A 27,296-nucleotide genomic window follows, 5' to 3' on the forward strand; every position below is an offset into this window, starting at 1 on the left:
AGAAGCAGGTTTAGGAAACTTGAAGATTTCAAAAAGGCAGGCTTAGGTGGGGAGCGATAATAGCAGTCTCACTGTCTGGGGACTGGGTTGTCAAAATTTAGAAGTATGTTAAAGGGCAATTGAAGAAAACTTGCATCTTGAAACTGCTAATCGCGTACTAGTTCTAAGTGCAAATTTAATCAACAGAATTTTTTAATGCAGTTACAACTATCTGGACAATACCTTAGAATTAGCTGTAATGAAATGAGCTTTAGAATTAAAGCTCATAGAAGCAATGCTTACTTGTCTAAACAGCAGTTTTACCCCATATTGAAGAAGTCAACAAGGCTTGGAGCCTATCACACATACCAGCCTCTGACTGTTTTGGTACCTGAGTAACTCTGAGAAGTCAACAGCCGACTGGAACTCAGAGATCATATAACTCAGTGATGTCTAAGGTCAATGTGAGTGTTATCACTATCACTATGTTCCCTGAAATTAATGAATGGTTTGCTCTTAAGTATTTCTTGAATAAATGAGCAAATGTAAGAATTGCTTTATGAGGAGCACTTGCATTCTGGGAGGAGCTTTTGGGGAAGGAGAGGGAGAGGAAAGCTGGTGTGTGGGCCCCCTCGTCTCAAGCTGAAGAGGGCAGAGTCACTGTTTAAGTAATTAGGATTCCATATAAGATTTCCTTGGGAAAAAAATGCTATATTTTTTTAAAGAAGAAGAAAAATGAATGAGTCCATTTTTCTCACTTCACCATTAAAAACATTGTGTACCAAAGAGGGTTTAGCTCAGGGTTATACACAGGTTAAAGCAAAACCAGGCTGTGAACCTGGAGGGCTGGTTTTCTAGTCCCCTGTCATTTAAACTCCCCAAAACAGTCCTACAATACAGTCAATACACTTGGGTATCCACTTTTTAATTAACAAAATGTGTTAGACCACAGCTCAATCATTTATGCTTACTCAATTACATCTCTCTTTTAATTTCCTAAATTCATGGGTAATGCTAAGCAATACAGTGGATGACCTGTGATGCATTTGGTGATGAATTAAAAGTAAGCCTGGCCCTTTTCTTTTATGGCATACCTAATTCTTATTTGTGGATGAATCACTGATACTAATCAGGCTGCTTGTGATAGATTTACTTCTTATAAGTAGAAATGGCTCTTCTTGGGATAATAATGGATATAGGATGCGTACCCATGCTTGGTCATATTTTTGAGTGTTGTGTGCTTATATGCATGCCTGTTTTCCTGTGTATCTTATCAGTAGCGTGGATTGAAATAAAATAATTCTAAGACAAAAGATTGCTTGGTAAGCTTGACAAGGGCTGCAACCACGGTCATCTGGATAGGCCTGATGGCCTGATTCCTTGTTTAAAAGGAAAAGGAAATTTTCTCCTCACTGCTTATTCTATTTCTAAACATCTTGTAAAGACCTCTTTTTCATCTTTTATTACAGGTCATTATGAGGATGGCAGAAATTAGACTTTCCTGGGCATTTACAAATCTAGTGTTTTGAAAGGTATATTACTTTTTCCACTGGAAATTAATGTAATGAGAAATGTTTTACAGACACTCTAAACTATAAAAACACAAACACGTTTCCTGTGTGGCATACCTCTTTTCAATGGAGCCCTAGTCTCTGGGTAGATCTATTCCTCCATGACCCTGACACTGTGGCCTCTGCCTTGACAGCTTGCCAGCTTTTCTCCCTGGCTCGCTTTTCTCCTAAGTGGTCTTTGAACTTATCTTTGTTCCTTTTAGTCTGCCTTTCTTTCTTGCTTCCTTTCTCTAACTAAGATACTTCCTTATTAACTTGTGTTCAGATATGAATAACTGACATTTTTCTTTTAGATTTGCCTTGAGATATTTCTGTTCTTCGTGGTTTCGTATTATTCTTTCACACTGAGGACTCCTAAATCTATATACCTATCATTGGTTTCTCTGTCTACGTCCAACTCCTTGTTGGACTTGCCCATTTGGAAGAGCCACAGGCTAGTCAAGCAATGTCATTTCTGACTTGTTTTCCTGACCTCAGGGGCATCATCAGTAACCCTGGCCAGATGACATGAAAGTCTTTCATTCCATTTCTTACTCCTCACCTTACCCCATGCATTCCAGATTCTAGAAAACTTCAAGTGTATCCCTTTACTTGAAGGTCACTCTGAGCCTGGGTTCATTCCTCAGGCTATCTTATATCTTTCTCATCTTTGTCTGACAGAATGTTGTACCCAGTACCTCAGATAGATTTACCAAATAAATAAGGTGTCCTTCTTACCTTCAGGACACTTGCCAACAAGTAGGGTCTATAAATCATATGCCTAATAATAATAACAGAAACAATAATGATTAAAATGTTAAATGAGTTAAATGATATTTTGACATAAGTTAGAAGTCAAAATCAAAGTTTTGGATGCCTTCCTCAACCCTCATATCTTGCTGACTTCACAATTTCAATCTCTATTTATAATGACATGCATATTTAACAAATTTATATAGTTTTATGCCAAAGTTGCTCAAAAAGGGACATGTGATTCATTGCATGCCATTATAAAAACATGGGGATGAATGCCAGAAGAATATAAATAAACTGTCGGAATTTAGAGGCAGAAGCATAGTGGGTGGAATGAGCCCTGGAACATGAGATATTGAATATTTTCTCCAGTGATACTTTATGACATGGAATATGAGAGAGAGAATTTAAATTGTGTTTAGCAAAACTTATATAATACTCTGCTCTAGGCACCACTTGAAGAGGGCACCATGATCCTAATTTCACACATGAGTAAACCGAGTGAGGTATAGAGAATTAAGTCATTTGCACAAGGTCATACAGTCATATTTGGTAGAATCAGGCCTGTATTGTGGTGTCTAATACAGACTAAGTATTTATATGGATATTGTTAAATAAAATTTAAATTGCAAAAATAAATGCAGATTGGTACTTGGATATGTAAGATAATATCATTATTCTTAGGGAATACACATTGAAATATTCAGGGGTAAAGGACAGTGGTATGAAAATTACTCTTAAATGGTTCAAAAAGTTGTGTTAATGTACACACGCACGCACACACACATAACATGTAGATATATATTTACATGGGTAGGTAGGTGGACGATGAAAAAGGAAATGAGGTAAAATATTGACCATAGGTGAATATAGCAAAAGGGTATATTATATTCGTTTTGTCATTTTTATCTTTTTGTAACTTATTCCCATATGTGATGTCTATGTTTTATTATGTGGGCCCCCCAAGTGAAGACCTTTAAATGTGTAGATGTTTTTCACAGACTTACAGAAATTTTTGTTTATCTGCATGGTTTATTATTTTTCTTTTTAACCTGACTTATTCATAAACTAGTCTGCCCAAGAAAATAAAAAGTTGATTATACCAGTATTAATTAAGAATGGATGATATTCAAAATATCTAAATACTTAACAACCAGTAGGGCTCAGGCACTGACCAATCACACAACAGACACTTACTGGGTTGTGTTCATCTGGCTAACCTGTGAGATCAGGAGCCAGGTGTCCAATGGTACAGTGAGCTGAGGTGGTGTGTGCTGGTAGACAGTTAGCTATGATATTCCTACTTTGAAGAAAAGAAACATCTTATCTTTAATGATATGAAGATGAAAGATAAGAATGAAGATAAAAGAATGGATGAGATTTAGCTGGTTAGATAGCTTTAAGGTCTTTGTTGATAACTTTATGTGGTTCTAAACCTACATTTTTTCCATGAAAGTACTTTTTCTTCCCCCAAGTTGCTGCCTCTTTTTGTAGAGAGCCAAGTTTGCTAGGCACTTTACATGTGTTACCTTTTATATCAGGCATAAGAATATCTGTTTTACAGATGAAGAAATTGAGTCACAAAGTGGTAGATAATTATGAAAATACTTTTAAATTTAGAGAAGGTTTTCTCATTGCTAACAAAATAAATTCTATTCCAGAGGATCTAGTTTTAATAAATAATTTGGTCTATTTAGTCTAATACTGTATTAATTATGCAACACATTTATGCATATATAGTATATATACTAATTATATACACAAATAAAATGTATAACATACCTACAATATTTATACACTAGATATGAAGAAATTTCTCTCCAGCATAATCTTAAAAATTGGCATTTTCATAAGCAGTGTGTTAGAGCTATTTCCTAAAATCTTCTCCAAACACTTGGCAGTTTTGTTGTCTGCAATCTGGTAGGTGTGGTGTGGAAATTTTTCTTTAATACCTAAACATTTTCAATGCTAGAAAGGGCCTTCAAAATCACCTATTTCAAATCTTCATTTTCAAGTGGACAAATGAGTCTGTTGGAATCCAGTACTTGACTTCCATCCAGTTTTGTTCCCATTCTAATACGCTACAAACAGCGATCAGTGATCTTATCTATCTAAATTGCTTCATACAGTGTTTCTAAATTAAACTTTTTACAAATCGTTCAGTGCTAATTTTAATTTGAATTATTTGTCTGAGAAAATATTATTCAGAAAAATAGAAGTTGGTATTTATGATTTAGATCAGCAAATTCTTTCAAACTATCAATATTAAAATTGTTCTCTAACCTGATTGTATGTCATTGTGCAATTACATTATTTACTCATTGAATTGAAATTTTAGTATTTACCGTATGCATTACACTCCCCAGGACTTTCTCTAGTTTTGCATTATTAACATGGATAAAATTAAGTATTAATTTAGAACATTCTGTAAAAAATTTATAACATTCTATAATTTAGAAGCATGTACCATAACTCAAATGTTATCACTGTAGCGGGTAATGACTCGGGAAGTAAAATTGAATTCTATAGATTACTTTAGTCATTCAAATGTGGTTTTACTAAAACCATTAAATGTTCATGAAAACAACCTTTAAATGTGGATAATTTGAAAACTTTCTTCACATTTTAAAATGTTAGTTCTATTTTTCTCACTACCCTCCAATCATCATCTTTAAAAAAAAAGCAATTAACTTTAGAATACATACTTGAAATTACCCTAGGGACCTAATTCTGAAGAAGATTAAACAAGGATAATAGAAGGGAGGCAGGGTAGTTTTGTATTTCCCATGAGCTGATGCCTGATTTTCCTCAGGTCTTCATTAGATTTACCTTATGCTTCTTGGCATCTGGGTTGGTGCTTATTTCCAAGATTTTATTAAGATAATTAATTATGCTGTTGTGTGTGGACTTTTAATCTGAACTTCATTATTTTTTTCAATAATCGTTTACTCTGAATTTAGAATGCACAGCAGGAAAGCCAAATTAAAGGGGCCATTATAGAGCAAGAGGTGCAGAATGATTAAGAAGCTCTAAAAAAATGAATTTTGTACTAAAACATTTTTTAAAACCATTAAAGATTCCATCTCTCTCTCTCTCTCTCTTTTACTTATTTTTTGATCCGGGATTTATTTGTGTCCTTTAACCACACAGGAGATGATGTCAGATGACAGGAGAGTGTTATAATGTCTACATGAATTATCGTAATGGGTTACAGACTTGAGACAGGCCACCATGATCTCACCAAGGAAATGAGGTTAATACAGATTCATATGTTGGAAGCATACAGTCTGGAGCTGTACTAGTGAGTCAGAGAGTAGATATCTAAATTTGAGTTCCTACCACCTTCCAATTTCTAAAATACTTATTCATCAATATCCCATAAACTATATTTGTTTCAGAAATTCACTGACATAGAATTTTATTTTTAGTGGGTGAATAGGGAAATTATTCCTTACTGTATTTTTAAAAATCTCTCCATTATTTTGCATTTTTGACCTAAGAAGTACTTTCAAGAGTTAAAGTTTTATTATTTTTATGTTTGCACTTTTGGACCTATGTGCATGTCTGGTTAACCGGATATGTCACTGTACCAACAGTGATCCACTATGGGTCTTACTGGTGCAACAGTGAGTACTGGTTGAATGGAAGAAAAGAGAAAATTATTTATGATTGGTGGGAAATGGCATGATAGTATGGAGAAGGTTTTTGCTTCTTAATACTTATTCTACCTTGAACTGGCAAGTTTAAATTTTAAGAAAATTTATCTCTGTAGAAGTTACACTTAGAAGGTATCCTGTTCAATAATTTTGCATAGAATAAAAATAGCATTGCCAAAGTGGTAGGCAATCCAAAAGAGCTCAGTTAGAGAAAAAAAGCAAAGACAATGTATGTTACTCACACTAAAATGAAAGTTGCTTTTACTTTCTCTAAGACTAAGTTAGTCTGGACTGAATTAACTGCTGCATGCATACCCAATGGAAACTTAATTATAAGGTACTATTAGCTGACCATCTTTTAATCTTTATGTCTTTAGTCATTTATGCTTAAAATACTTTCAAGTGGAATTGTCCCATCTGAAAACATTTTACTTTAAAACAGATAAGACAGTATAATGTATTTATTATGTGGTTAAATGTATATGTTTGGAGCATGTATGTTATTTTTGATATTGATTAATAATCATTTATTAATTTTGTGACTTATCATTAGCAGTCAAAACAATGCTTTATCATCAGCCCCACATGATTATCTTAGCCTAAAAAATTCAACAGCTAGATGATGGAAAACATGTTCTTGTTCCTTAAGGCTGCTTTTCGTGTGAACCATAAATAGAAAATCTTAAACAGATAGCTGAGGGTTTTAAGATTAGGCCAGCCTAAAGATGAAGATAACACATCAACATGAATTTCCAAAAATAACTGAGCAAAAGAACACATGAAAAACGTAGGGTTCTTTTCCCTTTGAAAGTCTTTTGCTTATCACCCTGAACTGCTATACATGCTATCCCTTTTTATCAGGTGGAAGCTAAAGCGTAGGATTTGGATTGTTCATTTCCTTTTTAAATTGTCTCTTTCCTCACCTTGTGCATCTTATCTTTAAAAAAAAAATCCATTTCTGAGAAATGGATAACTGATTTCACTTTCCGTTTATAATGGTTTCTAAGTTGTACAGTTTTCCATGTGTGGCATCCAACTTTGTTAAAGCATGGAAGAGAGGGAAAAGTCTGTAAGACAAGGATGTTAGTGTAACTTGAACAGAAAGTTGTAAAAGGGCATAGTCCACATTCTGAAAGCACTATATATCATACAGTCTTCTGGTCTATTTATCTCAGAAGGCTGGTACCTTTTTATTTTGCCTGGTACCTTATAATAGTGTCTCCCAACCTGATATCTCAGGTAACATAATTAACCAACTATGATACCTTTGGTTTTTTGCTAATTAATAAATTTTGTAACACTCTCTGGTTTAATGTCACACTGACTTTTCTGATACATAATGAAAAGATGCTTATTGGCCTATCTAGCCTAATATTGCTATGTTCTGGTCAAATTTCAATCCTGTAAATCTCCTCTATTTCTCTTTGGTTTTCTGAACTTTGATATTGCCAGGTTTGTGGGTTTCTCATCAAATGCCTAGGGATTTTGAATGAGAACTGGATATATAAGTGGGTTTGCACTTGTTGAATACCAGCTATGAGCTGGAGCCTGGGGTGCTTAACACAATACCAGACTTTGCCTTCAGGTCTGGGAAAGAGCCATCTGCCAATACTAGGAAAGAGGTAGAAGAGTAAGAGTGAAATATCCTCATTTCCCTTCTCCTCATCCTTACACTAAATATGGAAAATTGGGGGAGACATCAAAATGACAGCAAAAAAAGGTTAAATCACTGTGAAAAATTAGTAAACGAAAAACGTTGGAGCTGATCAATGATACTGTATATGAGCGAAGAGGGAACGCCTCACAGATTAATTTATTACTTCATGAATCAAGAAGTTTTTAGAAAAAGTTTGATTCTCCATAAAAGGGCATTATGTACATCAGGAAGAATGTTCCAACTTAAGAGAAAACCATATGTGGCTAACAGTGGAGAGCGATGACATGAGCAATGAATGCACAGAATTAAAGCTTCACTAGAGTGGTCAAATGCACAGGAAACTCAATCAGTTAGGTGGAACTGATGTGGAGAAGTGCTCCAAGAATTCAGTTCACTTAAATAAAAGCAACAAAAAAGAGAAAGAAAGCAGGCTTTGAAGCAAACAGCAGATTTCCAGCCTACAAATGGTAATCATTTCCCCAAACTTGAAAAATAAGACATGAGATGGAAGATTTAGAGGAGCCAGTATCTATAAGCAAATAAAGTGAATGAAGGTGCTGTTAGCAGAGGTCCCAGAAAATTACATTTACTATAAGAAATTAATTATACAAGAATTTGAGGTAAAACATTATTTATGAAAGTTATAAAATGATATTCTTAATTATAAATCACTAAAGACAGTAAGGAAATACCTGTCAATATAATTCTTTAAAGTAGAAAAGGGAATTCAATGATTACATACTTTTACATGAAGCTACACAGATATGAAAAAGTACATATATTTTTAGATATGTAACATTTAAGAAAATATACTGTTCATGTAACATTTAGGCAATCATTGCTTAAAAAAATTCTAAATGACTTAAAGTACAAACTAGCAAGTTATATTAGAAAAGGTCTGCAATCACTGGTGAATAAAAATTATTACTCCTTAGGAGGAAATAGGATGCTATTTATGACTGTAAATAGTTGTAATTAAGAAAATAAAATAATACAAAATATAAACATTAAAAAAAGACCTTTAAAGGGTCAAAGAAACAGAAGCCATAAAGGTAAGACAGAAAAGTGGGTGAAGCAAAGGGCTAAAAGTGGGTGAAGCAAAGGGCTAAATATTTATCTTGCACTATAAGTAGAAAAATATATTTTTAAAAATTTACATTGATATCATTAGATAAATCTTTTTAGAAATATTTGTGAAAAAAAACTTGAAAGCATACAATATTAAAAAACCTAGATCAAGTGTGATAAATTAGAGGGACTAGGCTAAAAATGTACCCATAAAGTTTAGCAAATTTGGCAATGATGGAAAATGATTTAAATTCTTCTTTAAATAGAAATAATCTAATATTATTAAATAGAATTCACTTATCTGCTAATACAATTGGCAGCAAAAATTCAAATTACTTTAAATACTAATAAGAAAAAGCCATATATAAACTGAACTCAAATAAAAGGGATTTTCATATTAATTTTAAAACATTGAATTTAAGCTGAGAAAACTCTAAATTTCATTTCATATGAAAATCACTGATTATATTAAAATTTAAGGTGATATTATTACATCTTTTGTATAAAAAACAGCAGCAGGAAAAATATTGTTAAACAACCATAATCAATAGAATTTTAATTAGAAAATCTTAAACATTATTATCAGTATGTCAGGCCAAGTAGTTGGCAGAATCAATAAATAAATGGATAATTTGAGTACAGATAGAATAAAATGCATCATGTTGCACACTTTGCAGGTGTAGAATATGCTTTCTACTCAGGTGTCCATTTAATATTTTAGGTTGATGATCTTTACTGACAAGGACATTCCCAATAAGTACAACAAGGAAAAAAATTTTAGGGTTCTATTTTCTGATGAAAATATAATAAAAATTAATTAAACTAATTAATTCAGCTGTTAAAATAATTACAGCTATTGGATCAAAAAGAACTAATATATAAATTCCAAAATAATACAATTACCTTGAATAAAATTATAAGAATATAATAGAAATCTACAGAATTCAGATTTTAAAAAATTACATCCTTTATGCCTTTATAAGTAAATATAAGACAGAAATATTTGAACCAAGCCATAATATCAACATTTAATAAAGTATAAAGCACAGGTAATCAAAAAGGAGTTAAAGTAAAAAATAATGAATATATATGAATTATAAATGAAATATATACATTATTTTTAATAAAATTCTTTTCCATAGCACACACACTATATATTTTATATTACAAAATTAATTATCAGAAAACTATATAAAAAATGAACAAAACCCACTTTTTCTTAATATATTCTTGAAACCAGAGAGGAAAAACTAAAGAGGCAAATGTTCAAACTCCTGAATGTCTTTTTCTCTGTCAGTATGGCAGAGGATAAGGAAAATCATTCTCTTTTGGATTTCATGTACCTCATAGCATATTTTCTGATATTTATCATCATATGTATGAGGGAATCTATAGTATTTCTCTGATGGTAACAGCTCTCCACTATAGATGGACAGGAAAATTCCTTAGTCGCTTTATTTATTTATTTTTTTGCGGTACGCAGACCTCTCACTGTTGTGGCCTCTCCCGTTGCGGAGCACAGGCTCCGGACGCGCAGGGTCAGCGGCCATGGCTCACGGGCCCAGCCGCTCCACGGCATGTGGGATTTTCCCGGACGGGGGCACGAACCCGTGTCCCCTGCATCGGCAGGCGGACTCTCAACCACTGCGCCACCAGGGAAGCCCCAGTCCCTTTATCTTAACTTTCATTTTTTCTCTCCAGCAATGTGAGTGCAAGTAGTTTGTTGAAAGTTAACCCAGGAAGCCCCAGCAGGAGAAAGGGGAATGAGACAAAGAACTGAAAGAATACACGATAGAGTGTATTAATGAGATGCTACCCTTGTGGGCAAATGAAGCTTTGACCTCTTGGAGACTGCCCACGCAGTAAAGAATGCTTCTGGAATCACCCCTACTCAAGGAGAGTGGAAGCTGGGGTATTTATTCTTCAATTCCCATCATCAATGGCTAAGACTGCCAGGATTGGGAGGGAGTTAACTCCCTAGCACTATGGAACTGCCTCTTGCTGAGAGAAGGCCCTAGATGAAGAGTCACAGGTACAAGTACTAGACACTAGGTCTGAGAGGATACAAACAGAGCACCTACAGTAGGAGATCTTCCACATACACCTCCGACCACTACTGAGGAATCTTTTTACACAAAATGATTCTGATGAGGCAGCAAATTGACATCAGTAATACAATATCTGAGTCATAATTAAGTACTATGGATGGCAAGTGAAATATTACTCTTGGAAAAGATGAACTGCTGAACTTTTTAAAAATAGGAAGGAGATCAACATAATTAATACAGAAAGATTTTTCTCTGGACATGGGTAAAAATATTCAAAACTGAGCAGACGTGTTAACATAGAAAGGTGGGATTAAATGAGAAATTTTTATAGTCTATTTATATGGAAAGTAATACACAGATGTTATTTCAAGTAAAATGTTGTAAATTATTTCAAATTACACCTAGGCTCAATTTTAGATAGTGGTTTATAATGGAGATTTAAGAGCCTGCATTTTTTTAAACAGATACTTTAGAGTATTAAAATTTTAGTTTTTTAAATATATATTTCTCCACACTTCTTGAAAAAATAAAGCATCTTTGTCTATGTTAGAATATAAAACACACCATTTGTGTTTGTTATGTTAGAATTTTTTTGTCTACTTTGTCTATGTTAGAATTTATGTTAGAATATAAAATACACCATTAAGCAAATGTTTCAGAGTTCATTAATTGTTTAGTTTATGATTAAAATATTTTTAATGACTAATAACTGGAACACAAAAAGTGGTTGGTGAACACTTTTATTATTTGCTATGGAAAAGCAACTTATATATTTGATTGAAACTCCTTGTTTTACTTAAGAAATGTTATGTATTAGAAACCTACAAAGTTATGCATTATTTTCACTTTTACTTAGAATCAGTTAAACTTATTTATGGTGGGTCAAGTAGAACCACATTTTAAAGATGGGATACAGAACTCCTGACTATCGCAGTTTTATCATGGGATTATTTTTAGGTGTGACTGGAAATCCTATGTTCTATACTTGTTATAATTAGTATAATGCACCCATACATTTTCTTTCCATCCTAACCTCCCTCACTTCCCCTCCCCTCCCCTCCTACTTCCCTCCCCTCTCCCTCCCTCCCTCTCTCCCTTCCTTCCTTTTTAAGTGGAATTTTCTGAAATACTTAGCTCCATTTAGATGTCTTATTTCAAGTCCAGTGTAAATAGTTGCATATTTTATCTAACACTGAGATTTTTGTAGCATACATTGTGTAACACAAATTTGTATAATCCCCAAATTCTGAATTATTCCATCTTTTTAACTCCACTTCGTTTTTTCTTCCATTCAGGAAAGTGTATGGAAATTCAATCAAGTAAGGGTGACTTAATTAAAGAAAGAAAATTTTACAAAATCCAATTTCTTGTTGCTCAGGCTATTTGTCTCAAAATAGCCTTCAATATTCCTCAAATATTGTCAACACTTTGATCTATGATCCGTTCTAGAGGCAACTTCCTTGTTGCCATACTGAGTGTTATTGTTCAGAATCCTGAAGGAATAAGTATCTATTCTTAATCACCCTCAAGATTTTGTTTGCTTTTTATCCATCTTTGCTTGTATGGTTAATCTTGATGGAAATTACTTTGCTCTTTCCCAACTTTGCTTTCTCTTGGTTAAGTTTTTCAACAGAACGATGAGGCAGGGTGAATCAGGTGTCAAACAGACATTATTCAATTTTACTATTATTGAAATAGTATTGAGGGACTTCCCTGGTGGTGCAGTGGTTAAGAATCCACCTGCCAATGCAGGGGACATGGGTTCAAGCCCTGGTCCAGGAAGATCCCACATGCAGCAGAGCAACTAAACCCGTGTGCCACAACTACTGATTCTGTACTCTAGAGCTCATGAGCCTGCGTGCCACGACTACTAAAGCCTGCACGCCTAGAGCCTGTGCTCCGCAACAAGGGAAGCCACCACAATGAGAAGCCAGTGCACCACAAAGAAGAGTAGCCCCAGCTCGCTGCAACTAGAGAAAGCCCGTGCGCAGCAACGAAGACCCAACGCAGCCAAAAATAAATAAATAAATTTATAAAAAGAAAAGAAATAGTATTGAAATATATCCACATGAACAACTGTCACGTTTCTGGATTCCTGATTATGATTAAGAATAAGTGAATTTGTGGGCTTCCCTGGTGGCGCAGTGGTTGAGAATCTGCCTGCTAATGCAGGGGACATGGGTTTGAGCCCTAGTCTGGGAGGATCCCACGTGCCGCGGAGCAGCTAGGTCCGTGAGCCACAACTACTGAGCCTGCGCATCTGGAGCCTGTGCTCCACAACAAGAGAGGCCGCGATAGTGAGAGGCCCGCGCACCGCGATGAAGAGTGGCCCCCACTTGCCACAACTAGAGAAAGCCCTCGCACAGAAACGAAGACCCAACATAGCAAAAATAAATAAATTAATTAACAACAGCAACAGCAAAAAGAATAAGTGAATTTGTGACTTTTTAAAAAATATGCTTGCTCTGACGACTCTAGATTTTTCCTCAGAAGAAAATTCTACCGTGCAAGTTACTGAGCCTGGCTTAATTCAAACTTTAGTGTTCTAACTGGACTACGTTTCTCTTCTAATGGCATCTGTTTTCTCATTTTAAACTTTGCAAGTTTCTATAGGGTTTAGACCCAGATTTAGGATTTCATGTTTTACAGAAATTGATATGTGCTTCCTTGAAGGAAATTATTCAAGGTTAACTAAAAGGAAGACAATATTTTGTTTTCATTTATAGCATAGGAAACCTTGATTTGAAAAGAAAAAAACAATCCTGTGTCCCTCCTCTGAGTAAGGCCTGAACCACATCTCACAATCAACCCGGGGCCCGATCAGCCTGCAGAGCTTGACAAAACTCCAAGTTCCGGGCCCTTCAACAATAAACCAAGTGCATCAAGTTCTCTGCCACTAGAGTTCACCCTCCTCTAAGACTGTTAAGACTAAATCTACTCTTTTCCAATCCCTGTTTTCATCAGTCAATGTCTAAAATATAAGCCTTTAACCATTGATTTTTTTTGCCATATCATAATGTCACCCATAATGCTTGTACCTCTTTACTCCTAACCTAACCCTTCATATATCCCCACTATGCTGGAATTAGTTTATGACAGTCCTGTCCAATAGAAATATAATGTCAGCCCCATATAGAATTTAAATTTTTCTAGTAGCTGCATTAAAAGAAAAAGTAAAAAGAAACAGTTGACATTAGTGTTAATAATATTTTATTTAACCTATTATATCCAATATTACCATTTTATATGTATTGACAGATTACATATTACAGATTGATTACATATGTAATATGTAATAATATAAAAATACTGTATATTTTTAATATACAAAAACTTTGAAATCTGGTGTGTATTCTACACTTACAGCATATCTTAATTCAAAGTAGCCATATTTCAAGGTGTAATAGCCACATGTACGTAATGGATACCACATTTGACAGAGAAGCCCATTAGGAACATGGCTTTTATTCTCAATCTTTCTTTGTGTATTTCCTGGATTTCAAATTTGAAGGGATAAATTTACATGACCCAGAGATGTCTTAGCATGAGACTGAACATAGGAATGAGTGAGACCATGTTTCTTGTGCAGTGGTAGATGGCAAGCAAGGCTGAAGATAGTGAATGTGGTATCTGGGCTCCACATTTCATGTGTGGTCACCTCCTCCACCAGGGTTAGGCAGTGGGAGCCGCGGACTTGTGGGAGCGGTAGCAGAAGCCACCTGATCTTTGCTTCTGCTTGGGGTCCTGCAGTTTTCTCCCAATGTCTGATTGTCTTTCACCCTATTTTTTGTTCCTTTCAATAATACTTTTTCAAGAGCTAGCCCAGGAAAAATCTCCTGAGGAAACATTCCCTGACCTCACTCACTCTCTTACCAACATATAATCTCTTCTTTCCTAAGTACTTATCATACTATTTTATAGCTGTTTTTAAAATTTCTCTGTCTTACTGAAGACAGGGATAGTCTCTTCACTATTGCTATTTTTATTGTTAAAAATTGTTTATTTAGTATCTGGCACATTATAGGTTTTCAGTAAATATTTATTAAGTGAATGACTGAAGGATGGAGAGAATAACAAACATGTATGTAATCTTGACATTTATGCCATAAACCTTTCATTAGTGTTAACATATACTTTGTATTTTCTAACTCTTGACATTGATTTTGTACTTAGATACGTATCCATAGAGATGAACTAGCCAACCATTTGTTAAAAGAAAAATGTTTACCTGCCTTTTGGTTATAGCCTCCAAATTTAATTAGCCCCAAAGAGGAACATGCCTCAAAAGGAAGTAATTCTTCTTATTAAGGAATGGTAATAAAACTATGGCCCACAGGATCCAACCACTGTAGACCACCCAATTCCTTTCATTTTCGTTCCCTAAATTTACTGTGACAGGAGTCTCTCTTTTAATATGTATTTCATTATGGAAAATCAACAAGATCTTTCATGAAGTGCCTTTGGATTTCTTATTTGTTGTGTTTTGCTCTCCTGAATTGTTTGCAGAGTGTCTGCAGGATTGATTTGCCAATTGATTTACAATTTCTGGAATCTAGACAAAAAAATCAAACAATGATGGGATATGAGAAATGAGGTTTAAAGTTTAAGAGATTTAATTAATGGTTAAGGATTTGTGTTATGAATTTTGGCTTTTAAGAGAGAATTTATTGAAACCATACCTTAATTTTGGAGAAAGAGTTAAAAGGTCATTCTGAGTTCTATATAGAAATCCTACAGTCACATATTCTCTCAGCTCCAAATCACTACTGGTACTATTATAATTGGGGTAAAATTCCTAGCAGGGACAACACTGGTGAGGAGAAGGGGTGAGGAGAAACCGGGGAGAATTCATGTGGCACTAAATGTAGAGGCATAATAAGGATTTATTGGAATATCAAGATCTCCTTTCATATAAAATCCTTGGATTGCTTCTTTAATCAGCTTTTTGGCTATATTCTTTTTTTCCTTATTTTTTTCAACTACTGAACTCCCTGCTTTTCTTTCTGTGGAAAATACTGATGATTTTCCTTGAAAGCTCCTGACCCCATTTTACTGTGAAATAGAATCCAGTTTTATCCTCACACTTCTAATCATAAAATTAGCACAGACTCCTTGGTAGATATTCTAATAATTTATCCTCAGGGCAACATGAAGAAATAGATGATAAGATTTTCAAGAACTTTAATAAAACTTCTCCCTATTACTTATTAAAATATATTAATAAATAGAACTGTGCTCTGATAATTTTCACATAATTACTACATCTTTGTTGTTAAGGATCTCAATCAATACTTCTGCAGAATTCCTTTTGATTAAGCTAGGGACCTTCCTTTATTGCCCCATCCTCCCTGTCTAACCCTAGTGACACTTTTTTTTAAGGACTAAAATTTCCACAGGGGACTTTGTTGAACAATATATCTGAAGAATGTTACTGGGTGTTACATGAAAGAAGGATTCCTTGGGGGATCTCAGTTGGGTAAATGCTCTAGCACAGGTACTAATAGAATTTTCAGAGATTTTAGTATGCTGACATGCATGGAAACTCTATAAGATGAAAAAGAGTATTGAGCATTTTCCCAACTGACTTAACTACAGGAGGATCTTGCTTTAATTTTTTTGTTTGTTTTTAAATTTTTCAACTGAAAGTATTATTATACTACAAACACTTTTCGTTTTCATTTACTTGAAAAAAACCATTTCATACATAAAAGAATAATAGATTAACTTTTAGTTTCCAAAATACTCGGGCAATATTAACCCTCATTTCTAGAGTAATCTAAATAATTCTTCAAGGGTCTGTTGTGTTTAAAAAGGAATTGCATCACAGGGATAAGTCTGATCTTCTTTTGTGGAGAGGAAAACTGGCCATGTCTCACTACTCTACACTCTGTACTCTTGTGGAAGGGGATAGAGAAGCCATAGTAAGGACTGTCTCTCTTATAATCTCAATTTACCCCTAGGTATAGTACCTTCTACTGTATCACTCTGGTTTTTCTCAGTAAAGCAGCAGACACCTAGATATTCTAGTAGGAATATGTCTAAAATGAAATTAGCAGCAACATATCCAACCTTAGGGAGCAAAAGTTAGGAAGGTTGCCTGCAATGTCTTTGAAAGTGCAAAGAAAACAGAAAGCCACAGCTATAGAGTGGGCTACTCCCAGCACCAAAGTTTATGTGGGACGTCTCCCCAAACTGAGGGCAAAGCACTGGAGAATCTGCCTTCTTCCAGTGTCCATGTGACTTTTCACAATGGCCACAGAAAATAATGGTGTTTTCTTGTCTTTTGTCTTTAAAATCATGTCTTATTGGCCAAGTCTAAGTAAACCTGCTGGCAAGTGAGTCTGTAAAATATCTGTGGGCTTTAAGGCTCTACAGTCGAGGAAAGAGCTTAGAAGGAAGGATGGAGATAGAACCTGAGTGACAACAACAAAAAATATCTAGTATACCCAAAATGTAGGTAACAAGTAGAAATATATAAGGTGGCAGTTATATTGAGCAGTTACTGTACATTCAGTGTTGGAGGAAAGGGAGAAAAATTACAAAGAAAAATGATGTTCCTTATTCCACTAATTGGTGTAATCAATTATCAGAAAGGATCATATAAATAATTGGTTCTTGAAGTATGGTTTCTTGCTCAGCAACAACATCACCTGGGAATTTTTAGAAATGAAAAGTCCTGGGCCACCCCAAGCAAACTGAATCAGAAACTCTGGGAATGGGGCCTCAAAATCTGTGTTTTAATAATCTCACCAGATATTTCTGAAATACACAAAGTTTTGAGAACCACTGGTATGAAGTTTCTGAAGAGAGTATTCCATGAGTATTACTTCGATTCTAGGAAGGGTAAAGAAAGCTTGAAGTTTTATAAACTCTTAGTAGAGGCTAAAATGACTGAGATTCTGTCCAAGAATATCTGGGTAGAGCTGAGAAATTAAAAGGAAACAAGCCAGCTGAACTTTGCATTTTGTGGAGTATTAGTGTAAGAGTAGGAAGACTGGTGTCTGAGTTACTCAAAATGAGTTGGCACTCACAAAAAAAAGACATTAAAAGGAACCAATGTAAATGATTCTAGTTTTTATACACCCACTCCGTGTAAAAATGGATAAGGTGTGGGGCATGATACAGATCAAACCACCTGAATGGCTGGTCCAGTTCCCTGGTCCTCTTCAATATTCATGCATCCTGAGCAACAGTGCAGAGCTTCAGACACCTTCTCTTCTATGTTTGATCCACTGTAAATTCCCTGCATTAACCCTTCCTCAACTCTAGAAAAGCACCCTGCACTGCGGGATCATGGGGTTGTGAAAACCAGCTTTGCAGCCATGCTAAGGCTTATTATGGTAAAAAGCAATGCTTTTTTACTTCCAAAAAGGGGTCTCTAACTTTCTTTTACCATTCCTCATTTTAAAAAGTTAAAAAAACCCAAAAAATCCAAAAATCAGTTATTGGATAACAAAACTGAGGGAGTCTGAACTCTTACCATGCACAAAGTAAAAACAGGTTTTCAAACTGCCTTTTTTAATTTAAATATTGCTTCTGTATAAGAAGATTTTCCAAAATCATCTAGCAGGTAGCTCAAGGCAGGGTTACTCTAGCAGCCATCTTTCCCTGGGGATTGAAAGGAATGACTTCTGAAACCAGCCATTTCTTAGCAAATCATATAAAAACCTCACTGGAGAGTTTTGCTGCCAGGAGAAAGATTTTAAGCATCCACTGATGAAACCTCTAAGACAATAAAGAGGGCCAGATGCTTCAGATTTGGGTTTTAAAACTGCTGATGTCCACATCTAGCCTAAACATGCTTTATCCAATCTTGAAAAACTAATGTAGTGCTACATTCTTTCATGTGAGGTAATGTCGTTTTGGAGAGATTTCCTTTCCTGCTAATACAAATCAGAAAGGGGTTTGTATAAAGCAAAGAAAAACAAAAATAAAAATATAACATCCTGATTTATATTGGAAAGAAGTAGAGAAGGTATATGTGTTGGTGGTGGTGGGGGTTTAAAAGGGAGGGAGGGAGTGAAGGAGAGAGAGAGGGGGGGGGGAGAGAGAGAGAGAGAGAGAGAGAGATGCATAGTACATGTACTGTATTCTGAAAGAAGAGAGTTTGGTAGTCACCCAACATATTTGATTTTATGTCTAATAATCCTATAATTGAATGCCCTCTATTAATCAGAGCCAAAGTAGACAAAGGGAGATATTAAATTTTTGTCATGGATCAGGCTTTTAAAAAGTAGCTTTTATTAAATTGCTATACATATAGGGACTTTGGGGAAGTGATAGAACTGCTCTATATCTTGATTGTGTCTCTGGTTGCATGAATACATGCATTTGTCAAAACTTACAGAACTGTACTCTAAAATGGGTGAATTTTACTGTAGTAAATTTAATCTTAATAAGAAAATTGCTGTATATATTTTAGACTGCTGAGAGATTAATCATTGGTCTGAGCATCTCAGAAGTTGTCACTAAGGCAAATTAATTTTATAAATTATTGAATTAAATAGTGCAAGAAATATGTTGAAAATTATTGCTAAGATCAAGAACATCTATTAGAAAAAAATTACACTGAAGGAAAATAATACAAGTAGCTTAACTTAGCATGGACTATATGTGGAATGTTTGATTTAACTTCCTTGAGTTTTATTCTGCATGTTCATGTTTTATTCTTCATGAAGAACATGTTCTTCATGTTCCTCCAAAAATCTAGACTCACCTTCATTTATAAAAAGAGGCAAATCATCAGGCAAGGTGGGGGCTCTGAGAGTGGCTGTACTTTTACTCCTGCACTCCAGGGAGCTCAAAGGGAAAAACGCCCTGAGAGAGAGACTGCAAAAGAAAGAAACCCCAATAAAGGTGGAGGCCTAAGCTCTCCTTCAACTCCTGTTTTCTGCCTGTGACCACCCGGGTGATTTTCCACATGGCCCTGCATGACGTGCCCTACTGCACCTCCTCTCTAGGACTTCCGTGTGGCTAACAGGATCTTGGTGCTCTAGCCAGGTGTCAGGCCTGAGCCACAGAGGTGGGAGAGTCGAGTTCAGGACATTGGACCATGAGAGACTTCACGTCCCCACATAATATCAGTTGGCAAGAGCTATCCCAGAGATCTCCATCTCAACATTAAGACCCAGCTCCACCCAACAGCCAGCGAGCTCCAGTGCTGGATGCCCCATGCCAAACAACTTGCAAGATAGGAACACAACCCCACCCATTAGCAGAGAGGCTGCCTAAAATCATAATAAGGCCACAGACACCCTGTACACACCAGTGGACGTGGTCCTGCCCACCAGAAAGACAAGATCCAATCCCACCAACCAGAACACAGGCACCAATCCCCTCCACCAGGAAGCCTACACAGGCCACTGAACCAATCTCACTCACTGGGGGCAGACACCAAAAACAATGGGAACTAAGAACCTGCAACCTGCAAAAAGGAGACCCCCAAAACAGTAAGTTAAACAAAATGAGAAGACAGAGAAATATGCAGCAGGTGAAGGAGCAAGGTAAAAACCCGCCAGACCAGACAAATGAAGAGAAAATAGGCAGTCTACCAGAAAAAGAATTCAGAGTAATGTTAGGAAAGATGATCCAAAATCTTGGAAATAGAATGAAGAAAATACAAGAAACGTTTAACAAGGACCAAGAAGAACTAAACAGCAAACAGACAATGATGAACAACACAGTAAATGAATTAAAAATTCTCTAGAAGGAATCAAAAGCCGAATAACAGAGGCAGAAGAACAGATAAGTGACCTGGAAGATAAAATAGTGGAAATAACTACCACAGAGCAGAATAAAGAAAAAGAATGAAAAGAATTGAGGATGATCTCAGAGACTTCTGGGACAACATGACATGCACCAGCATTTGAATTCTAGGGGTCCCAAAGAAGAAGAGAAAAAGAAAGGGACTGAGAAATATTTGAAGAGATTATATTTGAAAACTTCCCTAACATGGGAAAGGAAATAGTCAATCAAGTCTAGGAAGTGCAGAGTCCCATACAGGATAAAATCCAAGGAGAAACACACCAAGACACATATTAATAAAACTATCAAAAATTAAGTACAAAGAAAAAATATTAAAAGCAGCAAGGGAAAAACAACAAATAACATACAAGGGAATCCCCATAAGGTTAACAATTGATCTTTCAGCAGAAACTCTGCAAGTGTGGCAGGATATATTTGAAGTGATGAAAGGGAAAGACCTACAACCAAGATTACTCTACCCAGCAAATATCTCATTCAGACCTGACAGAGAAATTAAAAGCTTTACAGACAAGCAAAAGCTAAGCGAGTTCAGCACCACCAAACCAGCTTTACAACAAATGATAAAGGAACTTCTCTAGGCAGGAAACACAAGAAAAGGAAAAGACCTACAAAAACAAACCCAAAATGATTAAAAAATGGTAACAGGAACATACACATTGATAACTACCTTAAATGAGAATGGATTAAAGGCTCCAACCAAAAGACATAGACTGGCTGAATGGATACAAAAACAAGACCCATCGATATGCTGTCTATAAGAGACCCACTTCAGACCTAGGGACACATACAGACTGAAAGTGAGGGGATGGAAAAAGATATTCCATGGAAATGAAAAGAAAGCTGGAGTAGCAATTCTCATATCAGACAAAATAGACTTTGAAGTAAAGACTATTACAAGAGACAAAGAGGACACTACATAATGATCAAGGGTCAATCCAAGAAGATATAACATGTAAATATTTATGCACCCAACATAGAAGCACCTCAATACATAAGGCAAATGCTAACAGCCATAAAAGGGGAAATTGACAGTAACACAATCATAGTAGGGGACTTTAACACCCCACTATCACCAATGGACAGATCAACCAAAATGACAATAAATAAAGAAAAACAAGCTTTAAATGATACATTAAACAAGATGTACTTAATTGATATTTATAGGACATTCCATCCAAAAACAACAGAATACACTTTCTTACAGGAAAAAGACTGTAAAAAATTAAAACACATGGAGGTTAAGCAATACACTACTAAATAACCAAGATATCACTGAAGAAATCAAAAGGAAATCACAATATACCTAGAAACAAATGAAAATGAAAACACTATGGCCTAAAACTTATGGGATGCAGCAAAAGCAGTTCTGAGAGGGAAGTTTATAGCAATATGATCCTACCTCAAGATACAAGAAACATCTCAAATAAACAATGTAACCTTACACCTAAAGCAATTAGAGAAAGAAGAACAAAAAACCCCCAAAGTTAGCAGAAGGAAAGAAATCATAAAAATCAAATCAGAAAGAAATGAAAAGGAAATGATAGCAAAGATCAATAAAACTAAAAGCTGGTTCTTTGAGAAGATAAACAAAATTGATAAACCATTAACCAGACTCATCAAGAAAAAAAGGGAGAAGACTCAAATCAATAGAATTAGAAATGAAAAAGAAGTAACAACTGACACTGCATAAATACAAAAGATCTTGAGAGATTACTGCAAGCAATTATATGCCAATAAAATGGACAACCTGGAAGAAATGGAGAAATTCTTAGAAAAGCACAACCTTCTGAGACTGAAGCAGGAAGAAATAGAAAATATGAACAGACCAATCACAAGCACTGAAATTGAAACTGTGATTAGAAACTTTCCAACAAACAAAAGCCCAGGACCAGATGTCTTCACAGGCGAATTCTATCAAACATTTAGAGAAGAGCTAACACCTATCCTTCTCAAACTCTTCCAAAATAAAGCAGAGGGAGGAACACTCCCAAACTCATTCTCCAAGGCCACCATCACCCTGATACCAAAATCAGTCAAAGATGTTACAAAAAAAGAAAACTACAGGCCAATATCACTGATGAATATAAATGCCAAACTCCTCAACAAAATACTAGCAAACAGAATGCAGCAGCACATTAAAAGGATTATAAACCATGATCAAGTGGGATTTATCCCAGGAATGGAAGGTTTCTTTAATGTATGCAAATCAATCAATGTAATACACCATATTAACAAACTGAAGGATAAAAACCATATGATAATCTCAAAAGATGCAGAAAAAGCTTTTGACAAAATTCAACTTATTCAATTTATGGTAAAAACTCTCAAGAAAGTATGCATACAGGGAACCTACCTCAATATAATAAAGGCCATATATGACAAACCAACAGCCAACATCATTTCATGGTGAAAAACTGAAACCATTTTCTCTAAGATCATGAACAAGACAAGGTTTCCTGCTCTCACCACTATTATTCCCTATACATAGTTCTGGACATTTTAGCCACAGCAATCTAGAAGAAAAACAAATGAAAGGAATCAAAATTGGCAAAGAAGAAGTAAAGCTGTCACTGTTTGCAGATGACGTGATACTACACATAAAGAATCCTAAAGATGCTACCAGAAAACTACTAGAGGTAAACAATGAACTTGGTAAAGTAGCAGGATACAAAATTAATGCACAGAAATCTCTTGCATTCTTATACACTAACGATGAAAAATCTGAAAGAGAAGTTAAGGAAACACTCCCATTTACCATTTCAACAAAAAGAATAAAATAGTAATAAGCCTACCTAAGGAGGTAAAAGACCTTTATGCAGAAAACTATAAGACACTAATGGAATAATTTAAAGATGATATAAACAGATGGAGAGCTATACCGTGTTCTTAGATAGGAATCAACATTGTGAAAATGACTGTCCTACCCAAAGCAATCTACAGATTCAATGTAATCCCTATCAAACTACCAATGGCATTTTTCACAGAACTAGAATAAAAAAATTCACAATTTGTATGGAAACACAAAAGGCCCTGAATATTCAAAGCAGTCTTGAGACAGAAAAATGGAACTGGAGAACTCAGGCTCCCGACCTTCAGACTATACTACAAAGCTACAGTAATCAAGACAGTATGGTACTGGCACAAAAAGAGAAATACAGATCAATGGAACAGGATAGAAAGCCCAGGATAAACCCACAGACATATGGTCACCTTATGTTTGATAAAGGAGGCAAGAATATACAATGGAGAAAAGACAGCCTCTTCAATAAGTGGTGCTGGGAAAACTGGACAGCTACATGTAAAAGAAAGAAATTAGAACACTTCCTAACACCATACACAAAAATAAACTCAAAATGGATTAAAGACTTAAATGTAAGACTAGATACTATAAACTCTTAGAGAAAAATATAGAAAGAATACTCTCTGACCTAACTAGCAGCAAGATCTTTTTTGATTCACCTCCTAGAGTAATTAAAATAAAAACAAAAATCAATATATAGGACCTAATTAAACTTAAAAGCTTTTGCACAGCAAAGGAAAACACAAATAAGATGAAAAGACAACCCTCAGAATGGGAGAAAATATTTGCAAATGAAGCAACTGACAAAGGATTAATCTCCAATATATATAAGAAGCTCATGCAGCTCAATATCAAAAAAACAAACAACCCAATCCAAAAGTGGGCAGAAGACCTAAATAGACATTTCTCCAAAGAATATATACAGATTACCAACAAACACATGAAAGGATGCTCAGCATCACTAATCATTAGAGAAATGCCAGTCAAAACTACAATGTGGTATTACCTCCCACTGGTCTGAATGGCCATCATCAAAAAAATCTACAAACAGTAAATGCTGGAGAGGGTGTGGAGAAAAGGGAATCCTCTTGCCCTGTTTGTGGGAATGTAAATTGATACAGCTAATATAGAGAACAGTATGGAGATTCCTTAAAAAACTAAAAGTAGAACTACCGTATGACCCAGCAATCCCACTACTGGGCGTATACCATGAGAAAATCATAATTCAAAAAGAGACATGTACCACAATGTTTATTGCAGCACTATTTACAATAGCCAGGACATGGAAGCAACCTAAGTGTCCATCAACAGATGAATGGATAAAGAAGATGTGTGGCACATATATACAATGGACTATTACTCAACCATAAAAAGAAACTAAATTGAGTTATTTGTAGTGAGGTGGATGGACCTAGAGTCTGTCATACAGAGTGAAGTCAGAAAGGGAAGAACAAATACCGTATGCTAACACATATAAATGGAATCTAAAAAAAAAAAAAATGTCACGAAGAACCTAGGGGCAAGACAGGAATAAAGATGCAGACCTACTAGAGGATGGACTTGAGGACACAGGGAGGGGGAAGGGTAAGCTGAGACCAAGTGAGAGAGTGGCATGGACATATATACACTACCAAATGTAAAATCGATAGCTAGTGGGAAGCAGCTGCATAGCACAGGGAGATCAGCTTGGTGCTTTGTGACCACCTAGAGTGGTGGGATAGGGAGGGTGGGAGGGAGGGAGATGCAAGAGGGAAGAGATATGGGGATATGTGTATATGTATAGCTGATTCACTTTGTTATAAAGCAGAAACTAACACACCATTGTAAAGCAATTATCTAATAAAGATGTTAAAAAAAAAAGAAAAACAAATACTGTATGCTAACACATATATATATGGAATCTAGAAAAAGCTTCTGATGAACCTAAAGGCAGGACAGGAATAAAGACGCAGACGTAGAATTGACTTGAGGACACGGGGAGGGGGAAGGGTAAGCTGGGACGAAGTGAGAGAGTAACACTGACATATACACACTACCAAATGTAAAATAGATAGCTAGCGTGAAGCAGCCGTGTAGCACAGGGAGATCAGCTTGGTGCTTTGTGACCACCTAGAGGGGTGAGAATGGGAGGGTAGGAGGGAGGCACAAGAGGGAGGGGGTAATGGGGATATATGTATACATATAGCTGATTCACTTTGTTATACAGCAGACACTAACACACCATTGTAAAGCAATTATACTCCAGTAAAGGTTTTTTTTTTTTTTTTTTTAAAAAAAGGAAAATATACTGGGTGCAAAAAAAAAAAAAAAAAGAGGGCTTCCCTGGTGGCGCAGTGGTTGAGAGTCCGCCTGCCGATGCAGGGGACACAGGTTCGTGCCCCGGTCCGGGAAGATCCCACATCCGTGGAGCGGCTGGGCCCATGAGCCACGGCTGCTAAACCTGTGCATCCAGAGCCTGTGCTCCGCAACGGGAGAGGCCACAGCAGTGAGAGGCCCGCGTACCGCAAAAAAAAAAAAATAAAAGAGAGATGACACAACACTGGCAATCTTCTTTTTGGAAAATTTTACACATTATTTAATGCTCTATTTCTGTGACATGGACAACCAATTATTTTCTGTGAATATATACACAGTTTTTCACATAGATGCCTAAATTCTGGGAAATTTGCATTAACCAGGTGATGTAAAATTGTATTAGTTTCACTTTTGCCATATGCAATTAATGATTTTGGATTTTTTATTTTTGCTTCTGCAGTATGCTTTATTAAGCATTTTAATAAAGTCTATTTTTAAACCTGATTGTTAAAATGAGTTTTAACATGACTATTTCCAATATCTTTAAACTTTGGTTTCCATCTCCACCCTCTCCCCTCCCGGCCAAGCCATTGTAACCTTCTAATGGGTCCCTTACTTTTCCTTGTTAAATCTTAACAACGTATTACTGGCTCTAGGCTTGTTGGCTCTCTGCAGAAATATATGCTATTTTTCAATCCTAAGTGCTTAAGGGCTTCTGGGGTCAGACAAGGGCCATGGGGGTAGAGCCAAACGAACTGATAATGTTGGTACCCAAAAGAAATCTGAAATGAAGTCTTATTATGCAGAGAGGGATGAGGTGAGAAACCAGGAGGTTTATGTGTAGCCTTCTGTATTTGCTGTTTGACAAAGTCATCCTTTAAAAATAAAAACCCACTTTTCACTTAAAAGGAATGAATTACATCATACCACCATCTTTTCTTTCCCCTCCTTTTTACACATTTGTCCCAATACATCAATTGGCCCAATTAATTAAATTTGTTTATCCAATATTGTGAATTTTTACTCCATTTTTTGTAAAATCCCTGAAAGAAGAAAATAAGCAAAATTTGTTGCTGTGATGCCCATCATTTTTAAAATTACCATTTTATTTAAATGTGGATGAATCTTAAGGTAACTTTGAAGTAAATTGTAGTTATGTTACCAAACTGTTCCAGCCGCTCACTGCTGGAAAATCAATACCTGAAAGAGAGGCAAATGGTGGTAGAAAGGAAAATTGCTTTTAATCAGAATGTCAGCAATCTGGGGAGATGGTGGACTCAATGTTGGCAGAAAACCAACTGCAGAAATTCTGCTCGGCCTTGAAAGTTTTTGAAGGGAAAAGGGGAAATAATCTCAGTTAATCATTGAGACAGGAGGTCAGAGTCCTTGTAGTCTCCCACCTCATGCAGGCTCGTTGGCTTCTTGTGAAATTTGTTTAGATGTTATCTTGTTCACGCAGTTTGTTCACAAGATTACTGAAGGGGAAGCTAAGGAAGAGATCTGGTCATGTGTTAATTACTTATTCTTCATTTCTACTTCTTTGGTCTATGGAAAGAATCAACAAGTTAGGCAGGGTATTGTGTGATCAAAAGATTTGAAAGGTGTGCTAGGGCCAGAGATGAGTACAGCATGGGGACACCTGATTAAAAAGTTAGTTACAAGGTAGCTTTGCTTAAATTGGCAAGAAAAGGGGTTTCCTCCTGAGAGAGGTTTCCTGCAAAGTGC

Source organism: Phocoena sinus, chromosome 5, assembly GCF_008692025.1.
Source record: "Phocoena sinus isolate mPhoSin1 chromosome 5, mPhoSin1.pri, whole genome shotgun sequence".
NCBI classification, from domain to species: Eukaryota; Metazoa; Chordata; class Mammalia; order Artiodactyla; family Phocoenidae; genus Phocoena; species Phocoena sinus.